This window comes from Sciurus vulgaris, assembly GCF_902686455.1.
Source record: "Sciurus vulgaris genome assembly, chromosome: 8".
NCBI classification, from domain to species: domain Eukaryota; kingdom Metazoa; phylum Chordata; class Mammalia; order Rodentia; family Sciuridae; genus Sciurus; species Sciurus vulgaris.
This window is the reverse complement of record NC_136468.1, coordinates 33,160,530-33,181,648: the sequence shown is the minus strand read 5'-3', so window position 1 is coordinate 33,181,648 and position 21,119 is coordinate 33,160,530. Positions and strand designations below refer to the sequence as shown.

The following is a 21,119-nucleotide window of genomic DNA, read 5'->3' as shown; positions in this document are numbered from 1 at the left end:
AACTTTGATACCTTTACATAAGATAAATGGTCTCTTATAGATTTTGAAGACATATATAATATTGTTTCATGATGTAACATCAGTTTTTATAAAAATGACTACATCATTTAAGTTTTCTTCTGCTGTCTTTAAATTCATGTTATAAGTATTCCCTTCAAGAAAGCAGGCATCATTTCTATTGAATGAGTATAGTTCATTTTCTTAACCAGTTTATTTTATTAAATTGTAGAATCTGATGCTAATACAATATTAAGGTTGCAAGTATTAACCTTCATTACTCAAGGATGTGAAAAGTTAGGGTTTTCATAACAGCATTAATTTCCCTACATTTCTTATGCCCTATAATAAAATGTACATTTAGAACACTAACCAGCAATCCAGGAATTATATATAATCAGTGTTGGACAAGTTAATGTTACTAAGAGGATCTTAACTTTCATATTCTCTGATTTGTTTTTAAATTTACAGCTTTAACAGTACACTAATGGAAAGATTTTGCATTTAATTTTCTGATTTTTATGAAGCAGACAAGAACAGATAATAAAGATGGAAAAGTTGATAATGATTATTTCAGTATGATGACTATTTCAGTGGCAAATTTAGAGGCAACCCTATGCATTTTTAATCAGTGTGTTTGATTTCAGAATGTTTATGCTTATAGCACATTCATGTTATTTCTGTCTGAGCACTATAATCAATTTCAACCTCAGGACAAATTCCTGTTCTCTATCATGATAGCCTGTAACTGAACACCTGTTAACATCCACTCCACGTAAAATCAATTGCCAAGTCTTAAATTGGGGTTCCAATCATACTACTGTTTTGACAAATATTGATGTAAGCATTATACATCCAGATCCACTAGATATATTTATACATGAAGTTACTTATAAGCTATAGCACCAAAATGAGTACAAAGAAAAATCTCTCTTAAATTGGCATATACCTATTGAATATTTTTTGTAAAAAGATTAAAGTGTAGTTATTGGAATAGAAATGACTTTTTATTATTGACAGAGAGGAATTGCTTTATATGATATTTCTTATAAAGATCATATAGAATGATTACCTGTATTAAATATGTAAATTATTTCATTAGAGAAGCCACCAGTTTTTTTTTTTTTTCGTCATTGTTGTTTTTGATGTTGTTTTTGTTTTTGTCTTGTTCCAGGGATTAAACCAGGGATGCTCTACTTTTTAAAATGTTTTATTTTGAGACAGAGTCTAAGTTGCTGAAGATTTCGCTAAGTTGCTGAGGCTGGCCTTGAACTTTGCTATCCTCCTATCTTAACCTCCCAAGTTGCTGGAATTACAGGTGTGAGCCATGCACTCACCAGTTTTATATGTATTATTAGATATTATATAAGCTTCACTTATATTGATTATACTAGCTTATAGTGATATCATATATTGTATAATATACAAAACGGGCCATACTGTCCATGACATATTATATGAATCTCTTAAAAATGTGGTCATTAGTTTAAATTCACTCATACCCCAAATCCAAGTGTATGCACTCACACAAAAGAAACATCCACATTTATGATCATACCTTCCAGTCCCCAGCAGGGTTGACAGCAAACACAAGGTACATAGTGAAGAAGCCTGCAGTAAAATTGGCTCTGAGATTTAATGGTTTTATTTATAGTCTTTTGTTCAGGAATCAGGTATTTGGGTTCAGTGTTGTGGACTGCATATAATTTTTCAAAGTTTAGATAAACATGGACATGATAGGCAGTTTCCTCCATTGTGTAATTTGACATATTCCAAAAGTTTCCATACTGAAAAACATATCTTCTCTAGTTTGACATGGACCTTGGGAACTCCTGGCACTATAGTCTCTGCCATTTTCCATAATAGTGGTTATTAACCTTGTGTGGATCACAATCAGTCTGAAGAAAGTAATCCCCATTCCCCACCCCTGCTAAAAATATGCACTGACATTCACTAAAATTTGAATATAATTTAATGAGTTTTATAATCCATCCCTTACTTTCTGAAAGCCAAGTCCTAGTCAGGTTGTCTTCTGCTCTTATGGGTCTTAAGAAGAAATGTTGTAAAAGCATATTTAGGATTTTGCCAACTTGGAGACAATATGTTAGTAGACTAACCCTACTAAATGCAATGTTAACATTTGTTAACCTATTACCACATATTTTGGTCTGATAATTAGATGGGATCTTTAGTAATTTAGAGATATATAACTGAAAAAATTAAAGTAGTAATAAAATTATATAAGTCTACATTTGTAGATAATTCAAAGAAAATTTTGCATTTATTAACTTATAATTATTAAATATCAACTATATTTCAGGTGCTTTTTATGCCTTGGGCAGTAAAATAATACAGTTGCCTCTGCAGATTCAACCTATCTCAGATGAAAAAATGTTCAAAAGCAATGTCACATTGTGATTATTTCTGTACTCATCATGTGTGGACCATTTTTCTTATAGCTCCCTAGTCAATACATAATAAAAACTATTGACATAGCATTTACATTGTATTAGGTATTATAAGTAATCTAGAGGTGACTTAAAGCATAAGGGAGAATGTGCAAAGACTGCATGCGAATACTACTACATTTTATGTACAGAACTAGAGAATCTGCAGAATTTGGTATCCACAGTGGTCCTGGAACTAGTCTGCAATGGATACTGCATAGGCTGAATTTTCTACCTTCAAGAATATAATAGTCTTGCAGTAAGAAAGACATGTCGCATATTGTTTTCAAGGAAACTGAGAGAATTTTTAAGAAAGAATTAGCAAAATAATAATTGTTAACACTTATTAATAACTTGCTAGAGATCAAACTATGTATTAAGGCTGTGAATTCATCTTGAAAACACTTTGAGAATTCTCCTATTCTATCTTTGTAGTCATATGTGAGAAAAACCTTCATTATTTGTTTTTTCAAAGGCAAACAGTATGACACAGGCTTGGGTAATTTATCAAGGTGATTCATTTGGGATGTGGCAGAGGAGGGAATCCAGAACTGGAGTGTGTCTTTCAGCCTCTGTTTCCCACATTGTATCCATGGCATCATCTAGATTTGCTTTCTCAAATGTTAACTGTAGCAGGGAATGAAGGATGGATAGGAGGAGAAAAAAGGGGAAGGAATGAAAACTAGTTTGGGCAGGTGTTTTTGTGCGTGGAACATTTTCGACTTAATTATGATAGTGTTAGAAATCAATATATGCTAGTAGTGGTTGTACTTGACTAGACACAACGGGTTGTACAGAAAGAAAAATCAAGAGTAACTCTTAGGCTTCTGACTTGAATGATATGAATAAAGATGGTATCTGAGATAAGAAATGAAAGAACATCTTGGGGAAAAGGAGGAGATGTAACCATCTCCTCCTTTTCTTTGCTTTTGTACTCAATCTATTAAAGTATGCTGTTTTGTTGAAACACAGAAAATTCTGCCTCACACATATATAATGGGAAAAGGCTATTGTACTCTGATACAATAGCCTTGAAGTAACAGGGCTTGTAGGATATCTAGACCATTGAAAATATGGGTCTAGAGCTCAAGAACAGGTTTTTGGCTACTGAAGGAGTACTCAATGGTTCACAGACCCTGGGGTCTTTAAGATAACTTTAGGGAATTCACAGGTCAAAAAAATTTAAGTAATATTTAAACACTTAACTGCTTTTTTTTTATTGTACCGATAGTTGCACTAATACGACCAAGTAATCAAGGTAAAGGTGCTCTGAATAGTTGAATGGAATGACACCAAACTGTCATATTCATCTCTTCATAGTCAAAGTTTAAAAAAATAAGAAGCTAGTTTCACCTAAGAATGTAGAAGCAACAAGTTATTGATTTTATTAAATGTTAACCTTTGAGATTTTTAGTATCTTAAGATTCTCTGTGATGAAATGAGAAATATATGCATAGAACATATCTGCTTCAAATCAAAGTATTCTGGTTGTCTCAAGAATAAAACATGAATGCCCTTGCTAGAATGGCAAACTGAAGTAGCCATTTTTAATTATAGTTTGCTTTTTCTTGAAATAACAACTGGCATGCCAAATATGTCATTCCACTGTGGGTATTTGGCAGATATTTTCCCCAATATGAACCAAATGAGTTGTCACAGCCACTCCGTTTTATAGTTTCTAAATTTGTAAAGACCTTTTAATGATTGGCATTGACATATATATTGTTTTTATATATGTATTATACAATGAAATGTGTCAAACTTTGAAAAATAAGCATACCTTACATAACCAGTATATTACAAATATTCAATATAGTATGTTACAAACAGCCAGTGTAAAATGTCAGGAATATGCACATGGGTAAAAGATCCATTCAAAGTGCTAGATGGAGGAATGAGTTTTAAAGTGAGAGTATATGAAAACTTCATTAATATGGTCTCAGAGTCTACCTTGCCTTTTCTTTTAGAAATTGCCACTTACTGACATTTGGTATATTGTCAATAAGAATATCCACAGTTATCTGACAATGCTATCAGAGTACAATAGCCTTTTCCCATTATATATGTGTGAGGCAGAATTTTCTGTGTTTCAACAAAACAGCATACTTTAATAGATTGAGTACAAAAGCAAATATGAGAGCTAGCTCTTTTCTATTAAACCCATCATTAAAATGACTTGCAAAACTGTAAAACAATACCACTCTTTCATCAAACTTTTTAGAAAATATCACAAAGATATTATCTGTGTGAAAAAATAGTAGGCATATTATTGTTATCTTTAAGTTAATTAAGAAGTTTTAGATTAGAAAGCAGACTGTAAAGAAGATTTGGAAATGACTTTAGTCTCAGTTCTGAGGGAAAGGTAAAGCTCAGCCACATGCCATCCACTGAGGTCTATTTTAGATAATCTTGGAATCCTGTGCATAAGAGATTCATGTCATAAATGAGTGCACACAGAATCATGTGACTAAGAGAACTGTCCTCAATACTGGCGAATATCATTTAAGGATTTTTTTTTTTTTTTTGCTTCAGTAACTTTAATTAAAAATTCTTTCAGGAAAACCCAAACATTATATATGAGATACCATTATATCAACTATAATAGTTCAACTTTGATAAGTACCCAAAATATGTTCCTTTAGGTAATATTAAAACCCACATGTGGAAGGAATAAAGACCTCATTAGGTCAATATCCTGGTAAACTTAATCATTCTTAAACTATGTCAATCCAAACCAAGAAGTGACCCTTCCCTCCCTAGCTCACTTTTTTATTGGAGCTTTCTAACATATTTGCATCTTCTACTAGGAAATCCATGTGGTATACTGATCTTCAAATATCTTTAGTATTATTCACTATTTCTGAGAAACTTCTAATAATTTGTTATTTCCACAATCCCTGAGGGCTGGGACTCGAACCCAGGCCTCCAGCACGAGAGTCAGGAACTCTACAGGATGAGCTAATTGGCCTGCAGAAACTTCTAATAATTTCTAAATCTTCTATATGAACTCCTTATAAATTATAATATCTCTATCACCCTAGCAAATTTACATCATTAATTTGTACCAAAATACATAGAGAACTTTGAATGTAGTTTTGTTTTTCTTAGATTGTTATAATAGGGAGCATTTAAAGGGTTATGTTTTGGAAGCATGAGCCCTGAAGGATATCAAGTAACTCATTTAGATGAGGAAAAGTTATTAGAAAGGACAAGCCATTCTCAATGGGAGTATGAATTCTGTGATTCCTGTCTGTTAACCTTGAATAAAGGTAGGATACCTAATTCTTTATGCCCACCCCATATGACTAGCACTGTAATGGAAAACTACTGAGGGGTTCCATGCTGTCTGAGCAGAAGGGATGTAATCCCTGGTGGTTATATAATTATAACATTCCTTACAAGTCATGAAATAATGCTGTAAACATATACCTAAAAACATTGTAACGTGAGCTCTAAATCACAGATGAATGTTTTGAATGACCACAGCTCTTGCAGTGGTGTACTATGACTGTAGGTCAGAAATGAGATGGTCATAGAATTGACATCCTGTTGATGTGACCTGATTGAAAACTTGATGATGCAGAGCAGCCCCACTCAGTTTACTGGTAAGGCACAATCACATGTGGAATTGTGGGAAGCCATGGCATTGGTTAAGTTAAAAAAAAAAAGAATTACAGTGAAATGGGAAAACACGATTTCAATTTCAGGGTCCTTCAGCACTCTTCCCTTGTCCTATTTTCTTATCCTGCATGGACCAAAGATCCAAAATTTCACAGAGCTTCTTATGAGCTCTCTCATTCTGTATGTATATCCTTTTCTTTTGGCTAACCCTCCATACTAATTTCAAGCTCCATGTGAATCTAGTTATTTTATTTTCTTGTTATTTCCAGGCTCATTAGCATTGCTGAAAACAAAAACAAAAATAAAAACTACATGACTACATGGATAGATACCATTAAATAAGAGTTAGGGTTCTGACCAGACATGGTGGCTCACGCCTACCATCGAAACGTCTCAGAAGGCTGCAGGAGGATCCCAAGTTTGAGACCAAGCGCAGCAAATTAGGGAGTCCCTAAACACTTAGCAAGTCCTTATCTAAAAATAAAACATAAGCAAAGGACCTGGGGACTTGGCTCAGTGGTTCAACAATCCCGGGTTCAATCCCTGCACCAAAACAAAACATAAATGAGTCATTGTTCCCGACTGAGAAGATTTCAGTACTGTTTTTGTGACCTTTCCCCGACCCCACAGTAAGTGCTTTGTTCTCCATTATATTTCTCCAACTTCTTTCAGAACTCTTGTAGTACCTTTACCTAATTTTAGGTTTATATTTCTTGCTAATTTTTTCTGTTTCTGCTTAAAGTTTCCAGAATGCTAATATTATTAAGCAAATGTCACCAGAAATGAGAATTGGTGCTCAACAATCTTTTACCTCTAATAATACAAAAAGTTAAGCGATATCCAATTTTAAAAACTGATGAAACTGATAACCAGCATATACAGTTCTTAATTGAAACAGCCAGGATTAAAACTCAGGATTTACGACTTAATCAAAATCACTTCCATTACAATGCACTCTTCCTGCTTTATAATGTATAAAATGATTTTCACTCTCCTATGTAGACAGTAGTTACATCTTCCTAATGAATAATTTCCTCTAAGGATCTGAAATTTGTTCATTTGTTCACCTTCACTAAATTTATGTGTGCATAATTGTAATCATCTAACATTACAGAAAATAAAGTATCCCTTGCATTATAAGAGATTTTAAAAAATTAGATAAGTTTTGTTTCCTGCTTTCCAGAGGATCAACATCAAATAAGGGAAAGAAAACAAGTGCTCAGTAAACACTGGTAGTGTATCATTTATTTTGCCAGGTTATCATAACAAAATAACAGAATGCATACCTCCATGATAAGGTATTAAGAAGTTTGGTTTCTCCTGAGCCTGCTCCTTGACTTGAAGAAAGCCACAGTGCACTCCTGGTCTCTTTTATATTCTTATAAAGGTGCAAGTTCTGTTGGATTAAGGCCTCCCACTTGTGACATCAATTGACCGTAATTGTTTCTTTGAAGCCTTTCTTTCTAAATATGGTCACATTGGTGGTTAGAGCCTTAAGTTAAGGATTTGGGGGTAATACAGGTCAGTCCACAGCTGGCAGTAAATATTATCATTACCTTGAGTGAGTACTTTTTAAAATATGTGTGATTAGAAAATTGGGAGATAAGTGTAGTGTAGGTGGACATTATTATGAAATACATAATGGAGAAAATGAAATACATACTAGTACTTGATGGGCAGGTATGAACTAGAAAAACTTTGGCTCAGGGGACAGAATATTTTGATGGAAAAGGACTAAAGAAATAAAGGTCCTTATGTAGGAAATAGCAAGATGTATATAATAGGTGTGTAAAACAGGCTAAGAAGATGTGTTAGTGCAGACGGCAATGGTCTTGAAAAATCTCGAGGGTGACAAAAGAGCTCCTTAAAGTAAAAATATTCCTTTTCTTCTTTACCCATAGCAAAGACTAGTAGATGCTGAAGGTTTTGTTTTCAATATCAATACATAAATGTGAATTGAATTGATTCAAACTAAAATGATCTGTTGGTGACAGAGAAGATAAATAATTACCATTTTCTCTTGCTCTGAATTCCAACTTTTCATTTTGATACTTTAATGACTTCAATTTAAAGTTTCATTTTCCTGTCTAACTTATTCTTATCCTTTCTCCCAGCATAAATTCTGTATTTCTACCAGCTCAATATCACCAGTACCCCTAATGTATAGACACCATACTTAAATATACCTATGCATTTACTCATGAATTTTTCTACCTGAAATGCTTTCTCCAACTGCTATTCATTGATCCAAGTTTTGTAAAGTCTGCCTTAAGTTCAACTGCTGTAGAAGTCAGCCTTGCCCGAAGTTTTCAATTACTGAAATTTCTAACTAGGCACAGATTTTACTCTTCTGCAAAACATTTGATAAAATGCCATCTTGCAGAGATCTTTAGTTATTTCATGAAAGTAAATTTTGTCTTCATAACTAGAGGCAAAGATTTCATTTGCTACCTCTTATAGTGCTTAGCATTGCGTTGTACATAACACAGACACATGTAAACCTGCTGATGATAGTAGAAGCTATGTTTCGGTATAGGTCAGATAGATAGCTGTCTTAAAAGTCACAAATGGCAGTCATGGATCTTTGGAGTTTAATCCTTCCCACTGTATTTTGTGAGGGATTAGTAGTTTGTGGTATTTTATAAACTGTACTATGTCAGGTTCCAATGTTCAGTGCTTTCCATAGTGGGAAGAGATTGGGCTCTTTCTGAAACCTACTTTATTGATGGAAACTTCCAGAAAGATTTTAGAAATCTTTTCTTCAATTTTTATAAATATTTTCTTCAACTTCTTGCCAAGGAAAGTGCCTCTTATCTCTCTTCAACAGCACACATTTTGGACGTTATGAGTAATTAAGATGATGTATGAGAGGAAGGAAATGGTTTTATTTTTGTCTTCCTGGTTGCTCTTAACCTTTTCAGGTAGTACCATGGCTACAATATAAGCTACAAAATAGGTGAGACCTACAAACATTTCAGATATTATGAGACCTCAGGATACTTCAGGATCTTATGTGTCTTCACAATGTTTACTACCCAATTTTAAAAATCCCAAATTACACCTATTTTGTATAAACAGGAAGATGAATTTTATTTCTTATTGTTCCTTTTTCACAAAGGAGATTTTAAACTATTGATTAAAAAGGTAAACTTTAAGAACTTATCCTTTGGTAATGAAAAATTCTTAATGTGATAAGAAATCTCCTTATCTTAAAAGCTTTTAAACAGAGGATCTTAGTGTGGAAATTATGTAAGCAGTATATAGCCTTTACTTTTGGTGACAACATGGTGCATAATTTTGGTTCACCTGATCTGAAGACTGCTGAGGATTGTTAGTACCATCTCATATTCACTACAGTATAATACAGTATCTTCTTACTGACCTTTAATACCTACCAAGGCTCTGATAGGTTTTTCAGGAGAAGGGCAAACAGGTACATGTCTTCATACCAAGGAACTTCAAAAATTTATCCCTTGATTTTATAACTTTTGCAATCCAAAATTTCTGTGATCTCCTGTTATTGGTATGATTTGTCCAGGCCTATCTTTGATCTCCATCTGCACTTAGCTGTATCTTATTGCTTGTGCCTTGCTTTTAGCACATCTTATCATACTTTAATCTTGGGTCTTGAAACTTTGGGAAAATTATCATATTTGAAAGCTGCAGCTTTTAACAGAATATACACCTAACATCTGTTTAAATATTATGTCTTTGTTCCAATATCATTTGGCTCCATTATATTCACTTTGAAGGTAGATTGGGAGTGGAAATAAATTTTTAATTAAGTATCATATTCAGATAATTTGGAAATTAAGTTTGTTTTTAATGTTTCTATGATATTGAACCCTTTTTCTATATCCTTGGTTCATTAAAAGAGATGTGATTTGGTCCTTAACTCTAATTCTTGATGCCGGTATTACATACTTTTCAATTTTAACACAAAACTAAAATTTTAAGTACAATACAGACTGGAATACTCAGAGAAACTCATGACTTTCAAGAAATTGAAGCAGCTTTTTATTTGTTTTACTTCATCAAAGACTTAAAATAACCTTATTGTGTTATTTTTTTTTTTCCTTTTCCTAATTTGTGTGATTCATGAGCCTATTATTTGTAAGCAACAGGTAAGATTCTTTCAAAATACTTTTTCAGGCAATATCATGTCTTTATTTAAATCAAATTAAATTCAGCCGAGTTCCCACCTACTTATCTATACACACATATATGGTAGGACTTTCAAATGACAATGGTCATTTGTTATGGCATTGGAACCCATGGAGTATGCATGGTGATGATGTTTACACAATCTTAAAAGCAGACCCCCTGTTTTGACTGTCACAGGAGCCTGTTTTCCTGTTGGCATGCAAGCTACTATGAATCCTAAGTGTACCAGGCCTGGTCTTAACCTCCAAATTAAGCATTGCTTAGTGGATTTTCCTTAGTCTGTTCTAACCTAAAATGTCTCCATTCCAACTCTGGGGGGGAAAAAACGCTTTCCATTTCAGTATAAGCAGAGTTCAGTCCTGAGGAATGATATCTTGTTGCATTCTTGGAGATGGAACAATTTCTTTTTCATCTTCATGGAAAACAATTAGAAATAAAACATAAGTAAATTTCTCAGTAGATCATCTGGCTACATTAAAGTTTCCATAAATCCCCTTCCTGTGCTTAGAAGGACTATTTATAAAAGCCATTGATTGGAGGCTAGAATGTAGGGATTTGAAGCATTCAGGGCAGGTGAGAAGAATGAGCAGTGCTACCACATGGTGAGTGAGTCGCATGCTAAGCATGTTGCATGAAAAGGAGAAGGTCAGGAAGGGGGTTTGAGAAGCAGAAAGGCAAAAGCAGAGTGCTTAAAAACAGTTTCACACACTGATTTGCTATAATCACCATTAATCCCTATTTGGCTCATTAATGTAATGAGAGAACCTGGTTGAAAGTAAGTTCCAAGTAAGTTCTAATTCTATTTAAAGATTATAGTGCAGCTGACTATTTAATTACTTTAAAAAGTCTAAGCTATTTCTGTACTGTCAGAACTGAATAGAAGGATTTACAGCTCTCTATGAATATATTGCCTTCTTTGTGGATTCAGTAAACATCATGGTCTTGGGAGGATTTCCTGAAGATACAGGGTGTGTGGTTAAAACATGAAAACCAAATCAATAACCTTCTGTTTTATATGACTATAGAAGGTTATAATTAAAGCATTCACTATTTCCTTCCTGGGTGGGATTGAATCTATCATTTATTCTCATGTGATTCCAAACCTTTCTTAGGAAATTACAACTATATTTGCAGCTGAAGTAAGTGCTGCTACAAAATCTTGAGGTTTTTTTTTTTTTTTTTTTTTTTTCCTAAATTGTGATAGACCAACACCCTTTCCTTAAAGGAATTTTTGGAACTTTCATAATGTCATTGTTTATATGTAGCCCAATTCTATTCATTGAAATGTCTTTAAAAGTTATGTTTTCTCTGGTTTAAATTTCAAACTATCTTATTGGCATAAATCATTTTTCTGCTTGAGGTTTTACAATCCGTAGTTCTGTTCATCTTGAGGTTAACTAAGGTCTCAAAACACATGAGAAAAGGAAGAAAAAAGTCAAGGTTTTGTTTTCAAGGCCAGGAAAATGGTGACTCTATGATAGAAGTCTGGCATTTAATTATATTTCCAAATAAAAATATGTAAAATAGAATGTGAGTGCCACAGCATGTGAATTACAATGAAAGCAGGACATCGGTTAAGAGGCAGCAGGCCCTCACAGCTCCCAGGATCCTTGGGCTCTAGCTCCAGTTCTGCAATAACTAGATCACTAACCTTTTGAAAGTCATTTATTCTTCCTGGGCTTCAGTTTCCTCAAGGATAAAATAAGAGGTTGCTGTAGATTCTGCCTAAGGTTCCTAAAAGTCTGTAATTCTATGCCATGGGCTATATATTATGGCTTCCTATCAGAATCAGTTCACAGTGAAGTGCATTTTATCTTTGGAAATTACACAGTAAGTTTTCCGTTGTTCTATTGAGCACTGCTATAAGTTGGACCCAGGCTGAGCAGAATCAGGAAGGTTTAAGCAAACTATTAATTCTAATATAAGGAGGGAAAACCCACAGGGAAAGGGAGTAGGAGAATGGAGAGAGAAATTTGCCTTTTAGGTTGACTCCTTTGTAAATCCTTGGATGTCTAAGAAATCTCAAACTACATATGCTTAAAAATAAGCTTGCAGTCTTCCTCACACAATCTCTTTCAAGCACATGGTAGCTGTCTCAGAAGATGGAAGCCTCATACTTCCAATTTCCAGGGGAAACACTTTTGACTCATGTAATTGATAGATTTGTGTTCAAAATACTGTGTATATATATCCTGAGAGCAATCCCTTCTCTTTGTTACTACATTGACAAAGCTATTATCATCTTTCACCTGTGTTATTGTGCCAGCCACCTAACCAGAGTCCCTGATCAAACCTTGCCCTACTTCAAAATCTAGATAGATCCTGTCATAATCTGAGTTTGACCATGTATGCTACTTTCTTTCTGCTCAGAGCATGTAGCAGCTTCCACAGGTACACACAATCAAAGCTGGTCTTTATAATAGCAAGCACTATTATCTCCCTCAGGATCTCCCTTGGCACTCTGATCTGACATCTCCTTATTTTTCTGTTCTTCTGATATGTCTCCCCAGCTGTTCTCATTCACTCCTCCCCAGCTCACTGGACTTTTTAAACTGCTTTCCTTATTCTTAGAGCACAGATGGGGCCTCTGCACTCAGCACATAGTATATACTCAGTAAATGTTTGGAGAATACATTAGTTTTAGATGTTGTATTTCTGCCACTGGGACTTGTCTTAGTTTTACAGTTTCTATTCTCATCATAGTGTGTCTAGTTTATATATGTCACCCTGACATCAACTTTGCACTTCATTTTGCCAAGTTCTCCCTGGGGGAACCTCACCATTTCTCTGTGTTCATGTACCACCTGTACAACTGTTCTCCAGAAGAAAGTCCAGCATAGTAGTTGTAGTCATTTTTGATGCCATTAACTCCAGAGAAAAATCGTGGGAAAGGGAATTGGCCAATCCTACTTTTAAAGCAACACAATTTACAGACTAGGAGGCATGCCTTGTGGATGGGACGAACCGAAAGAATGAAAGGAGGAAAACAAAGGATGTAAGAAATAAAATGGAAAAGTCATAAACTACACAAAGAAGATACTGGAGTATAACATTGATTGTAGATAAAAGTATGAAAAGATGTATTTAGCACACCTGTAATCCCAGCAGCATGGGAGATGGAGGCAGGAGGATTGCAAGGTCAAAGCCAGCCTCAGCAGTGAGGCCCTAAGCAACTTGGTGAGACCCTATCTCAAAATGAAAAAATAAAATGGCCTGGGGATATGGCTCAATGGTTAAGTGCTCCTGTACCAAAAAAAGGAAAGTACCAAAAAAAAAAAAAAAAAAAAAAGGAAAAAAAAGAGAAAAGGAAGGACACAACTTACTTCATGATATTCTGATATCTTCTCCCTCTCCCAATATGTATTTAAATATTTAAAAAAGAAGCATTTAACAGTACAGTAGGATGGTGATGTTATGAAAAAGCCAAGGTGAAATTCCCAGCAATTTTTTTTATTTCTTGTATTTTGCTTTGAAATAAAAAGAAGGAAGGGATGGAGGGAGGGAGAGAGAAGGAAGGAAAGGAAAAAAGGGGCTAATTCAAGTGTCCTGAGTCAAGAAGTCCCTTTCAGGAGTAGGCGGGAAGACTGCAAGTTTAGACCAGCAGCAGTCATTGCAGGTTTCATGCTGATTGGAACCTGCGCTTGCATAGGCCAGTGCCTGTACACCAGCTAGAACTTCTCTTCCCCTTTGTAATCCCTACTCAAAGAGGACAGGAGAGGCAGATAAGTGTTCGCATTTATATCAGCCAGTGGTTTACTCAATGCTCTGAATAATCCTGCCGGGTCCTGATTAAGGTAAGGGCAAAGGTGCAGGGCCTGTGAGGAATGAAGGCAGAAATGAGAAAAATACTGGAATGTCAGTTGTGCATTTCCTTAATACTTTTTGACATGCATGGTTAAGGGTATAGAAAAGAAGCAAATAGAAAATGCACCTACAGGAAAAGATTAAATGAGATTCTTCCAAGAGGAGGCATATGTTCTAAATAGAAACTCTATGGATGGTATTAATGTAGATTTCCATAAGCATGAAAAAACATGTTGGGGAAAAGAACAAAAGTGATAAAACTAAAGAGAATAAAATTTGGAACTTTGTACTAATTTGAATAGGAACAAAATATCTTTACTAGAAGTTGAAAATTAATTTATTACAAAATTCATTTAAAATATTCAGAATGAGAAAGAGCTTCCTCTGAGGGGATGGAGAGTGGTGTCTCTTTCCTGTAAGTGAGGGTAGACAGTGCTGAATTTGGGTAGAGATTGTTTTAATTAGCAAACAGCCTCATGCAAATTACATGGAAATATACACTTTGTCTTGACAGATGAGGAATCCCTGAGCTGTGATAACTAAACACAGGCAGCATGGTGTAGGAATGGCTCTGTCAGGAGTCAGTGAACTTTTTATTTAGATTCCAGTACAGTTTTAAGAGATGATGAACCCATTAAATGCATCTGTCATTGGCTGACTTTTAGATTCATTTTTTCATGAAATTTTTCTGCACTGAATCCATACTTCCAAAATTGTCTTGGTCACTTGTCCTTAAAGTAAATTTTGCTCCTGAAAATTTATAATGAAGTTACTACAGTCAGACACAGTATTTTGATGAACCTCATATAACTTTATGCCTTCAAGATATTATCTCTAAAAATCCTCTTCTAATGAGCTATCAATGTGGATATAGCCCTGGGATTGGAAAGACTATAAATCCTTATCTTTATGGAAACAGAGGCAGAATGGATAAAAAGGAATAAATTATTTGATTAAAGAAGAAGGGATTACAGAAGGGACCCTGAGTCCCATTGTGCCTGTAGGGTGTTCAGGAACTGAGGACGAATGGGTGGGTATGCTGGATTACTCACTTGGCCAACTGGATATGTGATAATGACAGGTGCAAAGCAGAGATTAAAAAGTAATTTTATATTTAAAATTTCAAAATAAGTGTCAAAAGCGTTGGTATGAGTAAAGTTATAACTTTGGTCTTCTTAGCTTTGGTTTATGGTTTAGTACTGTTTTGTATGTTCAGTTACAAAAGGTGTCTCTCTGTGTTGGGGAGACCTCGCATAACAGATGTATATATATATATATATATATATATATTTTTTTTTTTTTTTCCCCATTCTTAAGGACTGTGAAATAGTCCTGTGTATGGATGTGGAAAGAAGATAAGGTTTGAATTTGAGGAGAAGCTCCCAGCTATGCCAGAATCATGCAAATCCTTTTTTTTTTTCTCTCAACCATTCAGTGAAATAGTCCCTCTGGAAGCCCCTCTGCACCTGTGGGAACCCAAGGTGGGGAAGACAACAAGGTGCAGTCAGAAGAAAAGGTCCTGGAAAACAGCATGCAGTTTGGTTCTGACTCCATCTCTTGCAGTTCTTTCTGCCTTTGCCTGTTCATTTGTTAAAAGAACAGATCAAAATATTTCTAAAATCTGAATCCCAGTCATTATTAGTATGTGACCTTGGTCGATCATATTTCCTCATCTGTTGAATTGTTCAGTGGGATAATAGTAGTTAACTTCCTTATTTTCTTCCTTCCTTCCTTCCTCTTTCCCTCTCTCCATTTTTTTTTCTCCTCCTCCCTCCCGCCCTAACCTCTTTCCTTTTTTTTTCCTTCTTAGAATCCAGTGGAATAGGACACATAAAAGCACTTTAAACACTGAAAATTTGGTAAATAACGTCAAGGCATTATAATATTTAATGAAAAATAGGTTTACCTCTATTGAGTGTGCATTATGTGCCAAGCATAGCTTGTTGTGTTTATAATGCATTATCCTTCAGAGAATTAGTAAGTCTTCAAGGTACTTATTATACTTCTGCCATAGGTCAGAAACCTGGAATTGATGGAAGTAAAGAGACTTATGTATGATCAAAACATAATAGCAGAATTTAGGATTCAAACCAAGGTCTGTCTTCTTATTCACATGACTTTAAGAGAAACAGTCGTGAGGTAAACCAAGCAATGGGGCTTTTCTGCTCTGTTTGTACTGCATGTAATCACTACTCTTCTATTTCCTTTAAAAAAAAAAAAAGACCAAGGGTGTCTGGATATGCCTGTATGGTGGTATAGAACATCATTTGGAGAATGGTGTTTCTTTTACCTGGTGATATTTGTATCATTGCAAAATCTCATCCCTATAACCTGAGTATTGATAGTGATTATCAAGTATGTGTGCTGAGGATTGAGCAGCTATATGGAGAAACACATAGTTTGAAAAGACCCCTCAGATGATTTAAACAGTCTCTTCTCTCAGTAAGAATGTCTATTATTAAAATTATTGTTTTGTTTCCTTAAAGAGAAAAACAGGTTTTTGTTTTCTTTGTGCAAAAATTTAAAAACTTCATTCTAATTAATAAAAGGCTATAGTGTTGCTTTTCAGAAGAACAACGAGAGAGTCAGCTTGTACTGTCAATTAGTTTCAAAAATAGTGACCAATTAATTTCATAATCATTTTCAAAAGGAACAAGTAGCTGTGAGGACACAGCTGTTAATAGCTATTTTTTTCTCTTCATTCTTCTATCAAGGTGACCAGGGAAGGGCTGCATCCATCCTGACAAATATCTGCTTTAAAGGTTTAAGTTCCTTTGGGATCTTTGTTGCCAGAGTGTAAAAAGGCCTGGGATAGTTGTTTTATTTGATACTAATTCAGTCGGGCAAGCCATAACCAGGAGTGTCACATCTAAATGTCTGGACACACTGTTCATCTTCCCTCCGTGATTGGTCTCAGACTATAGTACTATGTCAAGGTTCATTTGATCCAAAGCATTTCAGCATCAGCTTTTACCTCTCACTGCCTCCACTAAAGGAAATTTCCAGAATGTAAAGGTCAAAGATTCCTTAACTTTTAATGATCTTAGTGTATTATTTTTCAGGTTCTTTTTGAAGATCTAGAGACAATTTTTCTCTTAGTGTTAAAATTGTTAATTGCTAGTTGAGTATAAGGATCATTTTTATTTTCTAATGTAAGTTTGTTGGGTTTCAAGGTGTTTCTTGACAACTGTGTATGTGTGTGCTTGTGTATATGCATGTGTAAACCAAACTATTACATGGAAAGAAACCAATTCACATATCCTTATTATACATTAAAAAAAAATCTATTCAAAGTACTTCCTTGTAAATATGGAAATGACCATCTTTTTTTATTCTAAAAGTAACTTTCTTTGTCAGTGGAAATCTTCTTGTAAGTTAAAAATTATTTGACAGCATTTTCACTCCTAATAAATGTTTAAAATTATTAGTCTATCCCAAGTGCATAAGCTCCCTATGCATTTCATTTACGTTTTCAGGAACATTCATTTTTGTTAATTCTTATTAACCATTTTCAATTTGATTAATAATATGATGATGTTTCTAGGAAATTGGACTAGAAGCCAAGTTTCTTGGAAATAACATTGGTATCCATAAAGAGGTAAAAGAGTTGAAAAGGGGAAGAAGACCGTAGTACAGACAGCAGGTTTTCATGGAATACAAAGGAGGGAGTTAAAGAATTGAGAAATTAAAACATCGTGCTTCACTTCATACATTTCTACTTCTCTTCTAGGGGACAGGGGTGGTACCTGGGATTGAACTCAGGGACATTCGACCACTGAACCACATTCTCAGTCCTAGTTTGTATTTTATTTAAGACAGGGTCTCACTGACTTGCTTAGCACTTTGCTTTTGCTGAGGCTGGCTTTGAATGCGAGATCCTTCTGCCTCAGCCTCCAGAGCCACTGGAATTACAGGTCTGTGCCACCATGTCCAGCCATTTCTACTTCTTCATATTTCAGTTACGCATTGTCCTTAATAGACAATGCTTTCTGTGGCTAACCTGCATGTGTTCCTTTCCCAAACAACTGGGTGTATGAGCTACCTGAGTGTGTTGATGGATTGCTGTGGTAGAAACAGTATTTAGTATTGACTGTGTTATCTCTGATCCTCCTTCTTTGATATACGTATGACTTGGAGTCTGAGAGTTGACAATTAGGGGGAGTTTAGATAAGTTTGTTAAAATATAAAGCAGTTATGAGAAGCATGATAACTTCAAATTAATATTTCATTAAAATCTACTCAAAGTATTGAAATAATGCAGCAATGAGCTTGTTGTCCTAAAAAAGAAATACTGCCAAACATGTGCCTAATTAGTTAACTTTCATATTTTACCTTGTTTTTTTTTTTCAACTCTGTGAAGTTAAAAAGCTATTTCATCAGTGACTTATCTTATAAGGAAAAAAAATAAAGGTACTATTTTAATCTTCAAAAAACAACAGCTTGCAGGGGTCAATCCTTTAAAGTAGAGGCTTCACTGGTTGCAATTATTAATCAGTTTCCTTCAGGAAATATATGAAATTAAATATTAAAGTACAGATCTAAACAGTTCTACAGTCTCAGGGCTTCTAAGGGCACGATTTTCTTACTGTCCTGAAATAGCTGACCTTCCTCAATCCAAATGTAGACTCTGCATGAATATGAAATCCCTCATTTTGTCTCAGTATCTCATCATTTGGGCTTCATTTACGTTTTAGCACTTCATATCTCCTCTGTAAGGCACAGTTTTGCAGAAGTTAACCTTCTACCATGGCATAGTTATCTGCTAAACAAAGATCTTGTTTATCAGAAGGAAACTCCGTGGTTTTAGTTTGTTCTTTAAGCTGACAATGTCCATTTACCAGTTTTATGTACCAGAGACTCATCTAATTCCTTGGAATCAATAAACAAAAGACCCTCTGTCATAAAGCTTTCATTTTAGTGATGGATAAAAGACAATAATAAGCATGTAGCATATGCACAATACATAGTGTGTTAGTTCTGTGGCAAAAATAAAAAAGAAAATGTAGAAGTGCATAAGGGAGTCATAAGTGGCAAGGTATATGTGGGGTTGGGGAGGAGAGTTGCAATTAAAAGAAAGAAAAAGATATTCTCTATTTGCCTTATTAAGCTACTGACATTTAGACCAAGTTGTGAAGGAGGTGATTGGCCTTAGCTGCAAGGATATCTTAAGTGAGAGCATTTCAGTCACTAAAGGAGATAGAGCAAAGGCCCCAAAGTAGAAAGGCAAGGAAGAGCAAGTGCAGGTCACCTGGAGTAGAGTGAGCGAGGCGGGGTGGGGCGGGGCGGGGGAGAGCCTGAGATGAGATTAGAGAGGGACAGAAGGGGTGTGCCTGATGCAGACCAGGGAGGGCATAATTGGCACAGACTCAGTTTGCCCTGAGATAAATGGGAAACGACTACAAAATTCTGAGCATAGAAGTGATATCATCTGACTTGTTTGGATTCCATATACCTTTGAGTGCAGATTCAACAAGAAGTTTAAATGGATTAGAATTGAATTCATCAAGACCAAAAATTAAATGTATTGCCTTTGGAAACCATAGACATCTTAGTAAATTATAGTCATAGCAAATAATAATATTAATATTAATGGTAAATAATAATATCCACAAGTGTTAATTCAGTTAATCCTCACAGCATTCTATAAGAGGTAAGCTATTGTTTTCATTTTACAGAAGAGGAATGTGAGGCCCAGGAAATCAGGCCCAAGATAACACAGCTACAAGGGACAGATTTGGATTTAAACCTAGGCATTACAGAGAATGCGTTCACATAATTCTGCACTATTTGTATATTAAAACAAACACTATATACCAAAGCCCAAAATAGGAAAAGGTAACAGATCCTGCCTATTTTAGAATTAATCATCTTTTGCCGTTTTACAAGGAAAGGATTATAGAACTGGGAAGGCTTGATAGTGCTGATGGTGATTATATCACATTAGATAGTTTAGCCTATGCAGTGAAAACAACCAGTCTCTCGCCAAGGATTTATTTCTTCATGGGTTTACAGGCCTCTGAAGAACTATTGCAGCTCCTCTTCCTTCTGTCTTCATTCTAGGACTCAGGCCAGTGAAGCAGCCCTTATCTGGGTCACGTCTGTATCATAGTTAATGGGAAAAAGAATCTCAAACCTTCTCTTTTGTAGACAGAATTTGCCTCTACTCACTCTCCATTGACCAGAGCAATGCAATCTACATTCCCATGAACTGGCCCCTTAGAAAGAGAAATGAAACAGTTCGTGAGTAGACTCTAACTACCACAGAGTTGCTGCTTTAATTTCAGTCATTTTCCAGAGGTGGAAAGGCATATAAAGAAAAGATTTAAAAAAAAAAACAACAACAACAACAGCCAATGATTGCCTTAGCTTCTGTAATCCAGTGACTAGGCAGAGAACCTATGGATGAAGCAATTTGATTGACACCTTTCTTGAATTGAATTATAGGGAAGGGTAAAAGAGAGTCTTCTGGATTTTTCTCAGTGAATGAATTATAAGATAGCATAAGACCCATTTCTTCTGAAAGTAAGTAAATGTACCATACCCTACAATATTGGTGGGTAATCTCAACTTCAGTTAGCTGTATATTATATCTCATCGAGGGAGGGAATTAGCAAGATTTAAACAGACTTATTTCAGTAATGTACCTGTCTGGTGATGTTAGAAGATATATGTAATATCATACTACATCAGCTAAAATGAGAGCACCTTGAGGACAGCGTCTGTGCATTGTCAGCATTTTCTTTTTTCCATCTAACATAATGCTTGACAAATAGTGATTCAAAAATCACAATGATTGAAAGAGTGAATGACTAACTTGAAACCAGGTGAATTCTTTTAATCAAATTATCCTGGAAGCAAGCAGTGTGCCAGTGATTCTAATAATTTGATTTTAGCTCCTTGTTCCTCTGTCCAAAAATCTTCAGGAATGGATCCACAGAATGGGCTATTTAGGTTGAGTGGCCACTCTTGTGGGACACAGAAGAGAAGTCTTCTATACCTCAAAGAACACGTTTGTTTTGCTTTTTTCTTTCCTCAAAGAGGCTTGGTATTGTTTTTTTGTTTTTGTTTTTTTTTCACATTTTATTT

The 21,119-nt window shown here is 35.0% G+C and overlaps 1 protein-coding gene and 1 long non-coding RNA gene across 2 annotated transcripts in view; one reads left to right on the top strand and one right to left on the bottom strand.

Annotated features, from left to right (window-relative positions):
- The window catches only part of KCND2 (potassium voltage-gated channel subfamily D member 2), a 438,110-nt gene that overhangs the window by 74,764 nt on the left and 342,227 nt on the right, over positions 1–21,119 (top strand). The window lies entirely within an intron of this gene.
- On the bottom strand, positions 13,094–13,861 carry LOC306667576. The gene is made up of 2 exons (XR_013765610.1): positions 13,443–13,861; positions 13,094–13,394 (listed from the first exon to the last, which is right to left on the bottom strand). It is a non-coding gene; the product is annotated as an uncharacterized lncRNA (long non-coding RNA).